The sequence below is a fragment of the Euprymna scolopes genome, chromosome 8 (genome assembly GCF_053919585.1).
Source record: "Euprymna scolopes isolate OS-2025 chromosome 8, ASM5391958v1, whole genome shotgun sequence".
Lineage (NCBI taxonomy): Eukaryota > Metazoa > Mollusca > Cephalopoda > Sepiida > Sepiolidae > Euprymna > Euprymna scolopes.
This window is the reverse complement of record NC_136489.1, coordinates 54,748,784-54,759,113: the sequence shown is the minus strand read 5'-3', so window position 1 is coordinate 54,759,113 and position 10,330 is coordinate 54,748,784. Positions and strand designations below refer to the sequence as shown.

The window sequence follows — 10,330 nt, the reverse complement described above, 5'->3', positions numbered from 1 at the left end:
ATTTTGTAAGAATTTTTTTTTAAATAGAATATATTTGCTTTTTGCAAGTCAGTTTCTATTTAACCCATAGTTGGGACCCTAACAGGTACTACCACTCCGGGTTAGAGTGGACCTGGGAGAAATGCCAATTAAAGGGTGGCTCCACACTCCCTACAGCCCGCAAGCTGGGGCCTCACCATCGGATATAGTTTAAGGTCATATCAAGGACCCCCATTGAGGGACTTTTACCCTCTGCAGGGGGGGGGAGTCGGCGTATTCTCTTGCCCCACCGACAGGGCCCATGAGCGCATTTAGGTCGTTCGTTATATTAAAACTAATTCAAGAAATAACTTTTCGGCGCATGTGTATGGATTAATTGTCATGAAAGAACGCTTTTTGCTATCCCACTCGCTAGAAACTTTCCCACTTGAGGGTGAAGGTATGACTGTGCGTTAGCCAAATTTTCGATATTTTTCGTCCGAATGGTCGTTCTTATACGAAACTGATCTCGCGAAAATCCGTTGCCTGTGTCAAAAGTTTTGGCGAGACATACAAACATACATACACTTAGACAGATTTTTGCCGTTTATATTATAGAGGTAGATTATATTTTACTAAAACAAAATTCTTAGTAAATATTTAAAAAAACTTATCAATAAATTTCATATTTTCACATTTTAGTTAATTTTACTTATTTCAGTCTATCGCCCAGAAGTGTTTTCTTATTAAAATATTGTGGTCGCCAGCGCTGTCTCTAGTCTCCAGCTATGATAAAAGGTAGTGTTTTAAAATGTAATACATTTGCTATAAATTAGTTGAAAATACATTGTTAAGAAAATGATTCATTTTCTTTTTAAAACATACACAATTTACGAAAAAAAAAACAGGCTTATTTTTGTTAAATAATTCATTTTCTGATGTAAATAAAATCGTTTTCTTTTCTAATTATAGTGTGCAATCCAAATCTTCATTAAGCACATGAAAAATGGTGTGAGATACATTATTTGATTAAAAGTTCAGTATATACGGAGCCAGTCATGAACGTCGAGGCATATCGCGAACTAGCAGACCGCCCGGCGTTTCCCGCTCGTAAAATACGCATAAATAGTATATTGAATTAGTGCAGCATTCTTGTTTATTATAAACAGATATACCATATGTACTAATCTTTATTAAAAAATGAATATAAAAAAACAGAAAATAAACTGAGACTTGTGCATGCGAGTATTGTTTTTTACTAAACAGTTCCTTTCTTGTATGTAAAAAAAAAAATCTCGAGCTGAGATCAAAACCAAAACCCAAATATAGTGAGTCAAGCGCAATAACCATTGTATCTACTTGCCACGATTTTAAAGGTGTTTTCAAACCTACTATTCTCTACATACTGAGACTATCATGTTTCACGACTCGCATGGAGAGACGTGAAGCAGTTGACATAGCAGATAAAAATCCCATGGCCTCCAGGTACTAATTTTTCAACCTTTTACCTCTTATCGTTTTTTCTGGATGAAAATGGATTAAAAAAATGTCTACATGTTTGACTACACTATATATAAAATTTCAAGATGGCAGATAAAGAATTCGTTGAGTATAAACGTTTAGAATATCGTCATACACACGCATTCCCACTTTAATAGGCATATTGATTAGAACTGAATAGTTGAAAAAAAAAACCCAGTTTATTTTGCTTGTCGATCCATTTCGTCAATATACGTAACTGACTAAGGATTCTTATTCAATACTGGAACTCCGTAATTGCTGAAATTATATGGGCACACATTTCAGACACTTTAAGATGGTCTTAACGATTTTATGTAAATTCCAATTTACACAAGACAATGTTATTCACTGATAATTATACAATTGTGATTTTTTGTCACATATTAAAATTTTCTAGTCGCCATCTTAATTTTTTAAAGCAAATAAAAAGGGGCGTAGATCGGTATGTACAGATCAGTGTGTGCATTTGATAGTTGGCAGCCGCGGCGGCAATATTAGGCTAATGTAAGTATGATATCATGCATTTGTTTAAATTATAGTCAGAGAAAACCTTCGATTTTTTAAAAACTAAACTGTAAATGTTTTCTGAATGAAAGTATTTCTAAAATACTTCTCCATATAACTTCAAATGATTCCTAGTGTAAATGACTGTAATATTTGTAAAAACTTCGTTTAAGACTAATAGCTATATATGTCCGTCACATTTTAGAGAAACGTTAATGTCTACGCATTGTAATTAAACTTCTCCAGATTTTCCAATATCTGGTCTTTTTACTGAAAACATGTTTTCCATTTTACAATGGAGCTTATATTGCTTACCTATAACATTAAAACCTTATTGTGTCCTCATTAAATAATTGAAACTTCACTTTTTACTGGAATGTTTGGTTCCTGTCTTCGCACATTATAATCCCGAACCTGTTCAGTATTATCAGTTTTCTAGATTTGTCATAAAATTTTGCAATACCAATTGTTATGTGAGGTAATTAAATCTGCCTTCTGTTAACAATGCAGTTTCGAAATATTTAGCAAAGCCATAAAATGCAAGAGTTGAGTTTTAATGAGTAGATAAACATTTTGATCAATGGAAGGCCGATGTCTTAATAGTTTTAGTATGTTCCCTGAATCTTTTTTTTTTTTTTTTTTTTCTTCGATTGTACTAAAATCGACTGTAATCAAATTACATATCATTTAAAACGAGTCACAACTCGCAAGAAATTCATATTGAATCTATTGTAATCCTTAAATGTGAACGTCGCAATCTCCTTAACTTGGAGAACATGTCCGCTTGCTTCATCCCTACATGTTAATGAATTGCCTTTGCTTTGCCTGCAATCATTAAATTTCGTATTCTACTACATATTGTAAGTCAATTCATTATCGTCAATGCTTATCTTGTTTTATCATTATTCAACAGATGGATTCTTTTAAAATATAAAACCAGTGTAATTTCTAAGACTCTTAAATCCTTATCCGTTTTCTATTTTTAAGATAAAAAAACGAATAAAGTTTTATTACTCGCGCTTTTCCTAACAAGGCCTATCGCGACATGGAATTAAGGGGCTATTTGGAACAATGCCTAAAAAGGTTAACACGTTGGTTTACGTTACATTTTAAACTTTTGCATATCAGTACAGTAAGCTTAACTGAAAGGGGGTTAAAAAAATTAGCTGTCTGAGGACGGAACTAGATTAGAAAGGCTTGACATTAAGAAACCTCAACACAAAAGCTGAGCTTTTGATCTGGTTGGTCGGATATGTACGTTGAGCCACTAGTGCAATGTGTTAATCATTGCACCTTCTATTAAAATATTTGTAAAACCACTGAACGATTGCAGCGGTAGGAAAGTGCTGAGCTACCAATTAGATTGTGTGTTTTTTTTTTTGTTTTTTTTTTTTGTTTTTTTTACCCCTACCAAGGGGAAGACTCTAATGGTGCACGCACAAGCCCCGAAGTAGGAAACTATACTCATGGGCGAATTCCTTTTTGAGTGTACATGATACACTCTACTATGATTAGTCTTCTAGCTTGATAGGACTCCACATTCGTTGAAACTGCCTTCGCAATGCCCTTACTGTATTTGTTCCAGTTAATATTGCCTGTGAATGTAAGATCAAGGAGTTTAAATGGAAGAATTCTCAGGTAGGGTGTTTAAGTATCGGTTCTCCTTTTTGTAATTGTTAAAGGAGAAGCTTGATCTTACGATCATTAAATGTTAGTATCGTTTGCGGCTCTATGCCACTACGGTCTAAAGTCATTTTCTAACGATTCTGTCGCTCTTAGATTAGTATGTCCCGTTCTTGTGCATCTTGAAGTTGTACCATCAAATATACCCAACCCTGACACAATTTTTTTTCTTGTAACTCTGTAGTACTTTAAACTTGGTTCTGTCATTTAAACTCTTGTAGTTCATATCCTTTTTTTTTGGGGGGGGGGTAATATGTACAAGTTAAACGTGTTTGCTATCGGCATTTTTTTGCTAAATTGGTAGCTTAATGTGCAGAATAGATAACGCCCACCTCCCTGAAATCCGTTACTTTTTCACGATAGTATGTAACTCCATGTCCATTAACAATGCTGTAGCGTTGAATTTCGTGTATACAATTTACGCAACTCTATTTATTTCTCCATATTTAATACGGGAAAGTGATCCTCTAATCTTCTATTCACTCTATAATAAAACGATTTCGACTTTTCAAATCGTTGGATGTCTAATCTTACAATTCGAATCTAATTTTACTTTTGAAATGGTGACCAGATTAAAATGATTTATAAGGTTTAGTTTCTCTAGACCTATACTCCTACGCAAGTATGAATAAAATGGTATTTTCCTAAAAATACTAGCAAATGACAATATTAAATCAAGCTTCTTTTTAATCTTAAAATAAGCGAGCACTAATGTAAGAATTATACGTTTTTAAGTCGCGTTTTTTTTCCATTAAAAGCAGTAACTTTTACAATACACGATAACGTATTGGACATTTCATTTAAATTTACTTGCGTCAATATATTGTATCGCATGCCTTATATTTCTCTTGGTAGTATCTTATTTTACTTGGTGCTATGAGTTTAATAAATTAACTGATTTTCAACGAAAATCCGTAATAAATCTTCGCAGCAGTATAGGTGTAATATTTCTCTCCTTGAAAAACCTTAAAGTTAATTTCTCAATACGTGTTTTAACCCCTGAAATGATAACGCATAACCTAAAACTAGATTCTTTTTCATATTAACTTCTAATTAAACTAGCGTTTAACATTTCTGGAAAATGTAATCTTTAATGTAAAAATGACAAGACGGCAATGTTTCAAATTTTGTACAATTAATACTTGTACATGAGGAAAGGTATACGTTTTGTAATTAATACCTTTATTTCACAAATAACTGACTTTAATGAAAGCTTAAAATTCATTGTAAATCAAAATGCGTTTAAATAAAACTAACTAGAAATTTGTAAGGAACCATGATATTACTGTTTGCCTTAATAGTTCAGACGGCTTTATCTTTACCTTACCAATTTCTGTATAGATTTGCGTCCTGAGTATTACTCAATATTTCTGCCACTGTAACCTTCGATATATTTCACCTCTTATCGAATTGTAGAACGTACACAATTTCGAATGGACTTGTTTACTGATTAACAGATAAAAATCAGATTCAAACTTCAGGTGTCAAACATTTGAATTGCCAACTTATTCCAGTTTTACAGATGACGTTTTACAAACAGTAAAGCTTGTGCCGTTTACAATGTTTTTTTTTTTTTTTTTTGATAACCTTATTAGTAATACTTCACTTGCATGGTATCTTATTGTAGGTGACAATAGTTTACAAAACCTGTCATATTTTGTGTTAAGAGGTCTCTAAATATTAAGATCAAACTTCAAAAGCGCTTGAGGTTTAACGATTAGCTTACAAAAAGAAAACTAAATTAATAAAAACCTATGACCTTTGTAAACGAGTTACGTGTCTTAAGTAGGAGTTAGGAACATTAGAATTTGAATTTCATTCTTTCGAGTATATTTGCTTAATAAGTTTGGATGTCTTACACTTGAACATTTTCCTCGCTAATTAATATAACTGCGTTAACTGTAGTCATTAAAATAGATAATCAGTTTGGAAGATAATATATTGAAATGTTCGCAGGATATTCAACAATTTTTTTTTTTTTTTTTTTTTTACCTAGGTAAACAATGCAATGAGTGCCACTTTTTAACAATTGGCTGCTATAAAACTAATTTTTTCATGATAAACGGGGAATATGAGAGTTTATTTGCACTACGCTGTGCTCTTTAAACATTTTTTTTGCAGTTTACGAAGCATGGTGACGTTGCGAAGTGAATTCTTTTCCAGTGTTTTGTGCATTAACTTGTTAGCGGCGGGTAGAGAATAATTAAATCCCTCTCATTTCCATGGTAAAAGTTTCGACTCTTTACTTGATGTTAACCGCAGAAGTGAGTTTTTTAATCGTGTATAAAGTATATGCGGCAACTAAACTAGGCTTACACGTTGACCATCTTTCCTGTGCAGACTCTAATTCAACTGTTATATTTTACTAGCGATATACTTGAATTTCTCCAGATTTCGTATATATTAGCCGTGATTTCAGAAGTAAAAAAAAAATGTATTTCTGTGCCATCAACCATAATCAAAAGCCAAGCTGTACCACTCAAAACTAGTGATGTCACCGCTTTACCTAGTGTAGCACGCATATACACTAGTTAAAAAAACTAAGATTAATGTACAAAATGTATAACGATTTGTTTCAATTTTGACCTCATTAAAACTTTTAGTTGGTTAAACACCCATAAAAAAACTAAATCTGCCCCCCCCCACTTAGCGTCGCTCTGCAAGTTGGTTTTGGAAGAGTTTGAAAATATGGAGTCGCAAAAACATCTAGCCTTTTATAAGATGTGCATTTAACGTCTACATCTTATTTGATAGCTATACTTTTACTCTATAGTCCTAATTCTTTTCGCTAGAGTCTAAAAACAAGGAATCGAAGCAAGTTTGGATCTCCTTGCTATCCTAGGGTTTAATCTCTACATAATTTCCGTATAAATTATTCTTACCTGCAATTCATAACTAAATTAAATATTAGAGGATGCATTTAAAATAAGCGGTTAATGTAAAATGGTCCTTCAGTATCTACACTTTATTAGCCTCAATTTATTTAATAAAATTTTACAAATGCTTAACATATCATTTTGAAATGAACTACTCTAAGTAAAAATAAAGAGCTAACATTTTGTATAGCTTTACTTGTTTATGTATAATTAAATCGCATATTTGATTTTAACATATTGCGACAATATTAATTCATTAACAAAGTGTAAATAAATCTTTATATTTTTCTATGCTAAAAGGCAAATTGAATCGATCCAGTTATGTACTAAATGATGCGCATTAAATTTCTACTTTTTCTCGTTATAAGTTTTTGTTAATATTTAAGTTAATTTCTGCGCACATACCCAAGTAGTTGCAATAGTGACATAAAATATATTACATCAATAACATAAACAAGTTTCTTGTTGAGGGCATACATACTTCTAAGCGTTTATTCACCCTTTAATCACGAATCATGGTTTAAATATTCGTCGAAATTTCAAAGCGATTTTCAGATGTAAACTTGCGGATTCCAACAAAAACCGAAAATTCTTTGCAAATATAAGCATTTTAAACACTTTCATATCTGAAAACTCATACGAATGTACTGTAGACAATGAGTTTAACCATATTATTTTTAACAATTTAAAACTTTAAGCTAACGGAAAATCCTCTGTATAAATTAGATCGGTGTATTCGCACAACGTGTGACTACACTGAATTCTGAACGTTTGTAACCAGTGTCTCACCACTAGAACACGTTTACGTTACTCACAGGCCTTTTCCCAAAACCAAGTGTATTAAACTAGCGCATCCAGTTTTTATAATGATGTACTTTAATTTAAAACAAACTGTTTTTATTTTCAATTTTGTTGGAATTCGAAAAACGAAACCTAATTACTTCATTAAATCTGCATCACCTTAAAATATAAATTTAATATATTAATCAAATATAAATATCGTAAAAATAATCAGACATCCGTTTTGTTTTAAGAGTTCATGCACACACTTGGAAGGTAATTGTAGTACTAGAGCTCCGCAATCGCTAACCACGCATCCGAGTTGGCACTGCTTAGTTCTAGGGCATACAGCGCCATAAGGAATGGAAACGATGCCAAGATGAACTGAAAGCCGACAAAAACTTGCTATTCTAAAATCAGCACCTATTTTCCTACTGACTAGGCTCAATGTCTAATCAAATGATAAAACTCGAATGAATGTGCCATCTGAAGTTATTTTTCCGATTTTCTGGATATCTTTTCAACTCAACGAGCGCTTTTTTCAGTCGGCATGTTGTGTAAAATGGCGGCCAAAAGTTTTTCATGGTCTACTCGCGCGCTTTCTATTGGTGCGTCTGGTATGTATCGGGAGCGGGGTTTCTCTTTTTCCTTTTGAGGCATATAAATCGCTTTCTATGACTGATCAACTTAATTCTAGGAACAACTTTGTATTTTTAATTGTATTGAAGCTCCCGTCGGTCTCCAAGAGTTTCGCGAATTTAATCAGGAAATCAACATTAAAGTTATTTTAATAATAATGGTTATATACTTTTAAACTTCGACATGATATCGTTAAAAAATTAATCTGGCCCAACTATACGAAGATTCTATGTATTTTATATAAATATTTTCTTATGGATACTTTCTAAATAGGCAGGGAGCAACTTTAATTAGACGCCATTTTTATGAAATACGATACTATTTGTAAAGTTTATATTAAATTTAACAATTTTAATGAGTTTCCGTTGTTTGAATATAACATTTGATTGGAGTATTCATGTTAAATCATGTTTGTCTCTTTGCAGATTAAAACTAGAAAAGATATATTCACCGAAATCAGATACATCTTGAACGATACTTACCTGCGATAATACTCATCGGTAAATTAAATCATTGTAAAAAAAAATGGAGACGCCTACGGTAAAAGAATACTCTTGTATCGGATGCTCAAACAGTTATGAGCGGAAAGATCAATTAGACCTTCATCATAAGGTTCATGTATGGGATATGCCACATTGCTGTCAAATATGTTTCTACAGATTTTCAAATCCAGCGGCATTCAAAAGGGACAGGTCAATACACGGAATCAAGCTGCCATACGTTTGTAAATTTTGTAACGCTCGAATTTATTATAAATACAAATACATTAAACATATGGAAAAACACCGTGCAATGCAAATCCATTGTAAGATTTGCGGAAGTTCATTTTACAGGAAGTTAGACTTGAGGCTTCACATGGAAATACATGCAGAAAGTAAACCACATTCCTGCCCAAGTTGTAGCTGTGTATTTTCAACGAGATTTCTTTTATTATGGCATTGGCAACTACACAAGTACCCGAAATCGGATTACCGCATCTTGGAAAATCCAATTCTGTCTAAATTGGACGTTATCAGCGAATATTTTCCAGCGAAAAAACGTGTATGTAAGGGTTGTTCTCAAGTCGAACAAAGTTCGAGTTCTATGCAACGCACACTAATAGAGAGATCAGAAGGCGTGTATTCCTGTAAACTATGTGGGCATATATTTTCGCGGAATGTCATAGCGAAGCATCATCTCAGCATACACGAAAAGCATGATGCATATCCGTGTGACATTTGCTTTCTTGCATATTCCCAACTATTTAATTTAGTTGTGCATATTCGCACTCATAAGAAAGGAGACTTGTACATATGTCCTATATGTGAACATGAGTGTGAATCTAAGGCTATTTTGAAAACGCACATGATCAATCACATATCATCACCAAAAGCACACGGTAGTTGAAAAATGAAATACATATTGTCTTCTAATACGATTATGATTGAATCTTTTATATCTAACCTTTTTGCTATACACACTGAATAAAATGATGTTTTAAGTCTCTAAAGAAATTGTCACGTAAGTGGCAATTGAAAATCCTGCATTTGGAATCGATACGCTACTTGTCTCAGTACTTTAAAAATATGCAAAATAGTATATAAACATTGATTGCATATCTGTTCGCCTGGGATATGTGAAGATTTAGTTAAGAAAATATGGTTGCAGTTTCTTTATATCAACATTTAAACATGCTTTTCTTCATTTAAAGACTTGTGTACGTTTATTCGATCCCATAGGTTTTTTGCATACACGATTTTCAATTTGATTTTCAAGTGAAACTTGAGTGTAATTTTATGAACAGAAATATCGTACGGATACGACAAATGTGTTACCCTTGTATAGTACATTTTTTTTCTAAATTTACTGTTTGGCTTTAATTTTAATCATAGCGTGAATAAAATACCCCTTAATAAATTTAAAACTGCACGTATTTTAAATCTACACTAGCAGGGCTACCCGATGGTGGTCAGTAGTGAAGGATTCAACGAAAGCTTTTTAAATTTTTTTTTGTTCCATATATTTTTTTCTCGAAATAGATTTACTGCCTGCTCTAATCGCAATTCGCCTGGAGCATGTTTTACATGCCTCCCGCCGTAACTAAGTTTAAATATTGCACTATAGCGGTCTTACTGTTGATTTCATAACTTACGCGTTGCAATTAAGTTTAAAATGCATAACTTTAAGTATTATACTGCAGTTGTGCTCTGCAGTCAATCAATAGGCAAAAATCACTGCTCGCACAAATTCTTCCAACTGACTTTGCCGCTTCTCAAACGCCAAACCATTTCTCCCACTCTCAAGTGACCTGTTTTTATGAGGCACGCACGCGTGATCCCGTGAGACTTCGTACACTACAAAACGTCACGGCCGCCATGATTGACTCTTTC

The 10,330-nt window shown here is 33.0% G+C and overlaps 1 long non-coding RNA gene across 1 annotated transcript; it reads left to right on the top strand.

Moving 5' to 3' along the window:
- Positions 1 to 1,864: 1,864 nt before the first annotated feature.
- On the top strand, positions 1,865 to 10,072 carry LOC145283577 (uncharacterized). Its single transcript, XR_013868639.1, has 2 exons — positions 1,865 to 1,983; positions 8,387 to 10,072. It is a non-coding gene; the product is annotated as an uncharacterized LOC145283577 (long non-coding RNA).
- The last annotated feature ends 258 nt before the right edge of the window (positions 10,073 to 10,330 follow it).